Raw genomic sequence first — 2,154 nt, 5'->3', positions numbered from 1 at the left:
ATTTTAAGAGACCTTTTAACGTCAGGAGTAAAATTTTAAGAGACCGTCAAAAAAATTTGAGACCGACATGAAGCGCGCAGGTAAAAAATTGAGGTTAAGGTGTAAAAAATTTATTTCTATAAAATTTTTTTAATGAAGCGTGGCGAAAAGTATATAAAGAGTAAAAAAATGAAATAGGTTCATAATCAATGGAAACGAAAAATAAACCGTTACAACAATTTCAAACTCCATCGACAGTGGCAGTAGTTCAACCTTGTAAACCTGATCCTCCAATAGATAATAGTGGTACACACGACTTGCATGGGAATCGTATTCGATATTTTGAAGTGCATTAATAAAGAAAAAATAGTGTCGATATTAGCAATTTCGAGCTTGTTTATTGTTATTGTAGTGGGAGGATATTTATTTGGAGCGTTATTGGCAGCTTTTATATTACTTGGAACAATGTTGGGATTATATATTTGTAATAAAATAATAAAAAACGAATTTTAAATTTTAAATTTTCTATATATTATAATAAATCATTAAGGTTTAATATTTCTAATTCCTCCAGAAATAGCGCCACCCAAAAAAACTTTTTCAATCGCAGGTAAAAGAGGTATAAGACGACTTCCTACTGTAGCTAATTAGGGTCCTATAAATTTTCCACACATGCGTTTTCTTCGTCTTCGTCCGGCACCTTTTAGAGGGGGTAAATAAACTCTTCCTTTTCCTCTTCTTTTTCCTGCTCCTTGTAACGGAGGTAAATAGACTCTTCCGCAGCCTCTTTTTTTGCCTTTACCTTGCATAATTGTTTCCAATAAAAGTAAATATTCTCCTCTTCCTCTTTTTTTTCGCATTTTTTCATGTATATCATATGTTTAATTGGGTTAATTTATTGCGTGTAAAGTCAAAAGCGTATTTTTGCCAAGTTGGTATTTGTTTTTGTATGTATTTAGCAGCTGCAATGGTAGCTAAATCGTTTACAATTTCTCCAAAACCTCTTCTTTTTTTATATATCCCACGTAAACGTTTTGATCTTTTATAACGTCTTTTATAGTGTCTTTTATACATATTTTAATGTGGTAAAATAGCAGATATTAAAGATGGAGCTAAAAATGCTGCTAACAAGGGTATAAATTTACCTCTCATACGTCTTTTTAAATGTCTTTTTAAGCGTTTTCTACCAGCACCTTTTAAAGGAGGTAAATAAACTCTTCCTCTTCCTCTTTTTCTATGCATTCCGATTTTTTTTTGAGAAAAGATAAGGTTTTTATATTGTAAAAAAAAAAAAAAAGTTATTTTTTAACATGTACAAATTTAGTTTTTTGCATTAGACTCTTTGCAATAGACTCTTCCTCTTCCTCTTTTTCTATGCATTACAAATATTTTTTATGACAGTGGAGGTGAAGAGGACATGAACTCTTTTTTATTTTACAAGCACTACAACAAAATTTTTTACGCATTGCTTTGTTTTTGAAGATAATCGAGTGCGTAGCCTCCTACGTTTGATTTTAGTAGTCGTTTAGCAAAATTTTTAACTTTGGTAAAAAATTTTCTTTTCCCTCTATGACGACGACGGTGACCGCTTCTTCTTGTACGCCTGCGAGCCATTAACACGAGAAATAAAAAACAACAAGATTTTTGATTTTTTAAGATTTTTTTAGAAATAAGTAGTCGTTTGGTTATAAAATAGTTAATACAAATAGGGTTCGTTTAATAAAAGTAAAAATGTTTTTTATAACAAATTAAGACGATTTAAATTTGGTAGGAATATAGTTGACTTGATAATCGTCTCCTACCCCGCTTTCTACAAGTTCAGCTGGATATTGCAATTACATAGTAAGTACTCCTTTAAATTGATCTGTAAATTGAACATTGATTTGAAACGAATTATTTCCAGCAATAACAGCGGGAGGTTTATCGTTGATCAAATTGAAATCGCTAGTGGTGTCAATGACTAAAGGTTCACTAGTGTTAGTAGTACTAAAATAGAATTTAGGATGTCTCAAAAAACTGTCATTGTCGCTATTATAATAATCTGCAAAATTGTTAATATTAAAAGTAAAGGGTGTATTTCCTTTACACCAAGAAACATAACTTCTCCAAATTGACCATTTATCGTCTTGTTTTGTCAAATCGTATTCGGTAGTATCACCCGCTGAATTAACAAAT

The sequence above is a fragment of the Hydra vulgaris genome, chromosome 15 (genome assembly GCF_038396675.1).
Source record: "Hydra vulgaris chromosome 15, alternate assembly HydraT2T_AEP".
NCBI lineage: Eukaryota > Metazoa > Cnidaria > Hydrozoa > Anthoathecata > Hydridae > Hydra > Hydra vulgaris.
Note: the sequence above shows the minus strand (reverse complement) of the source record.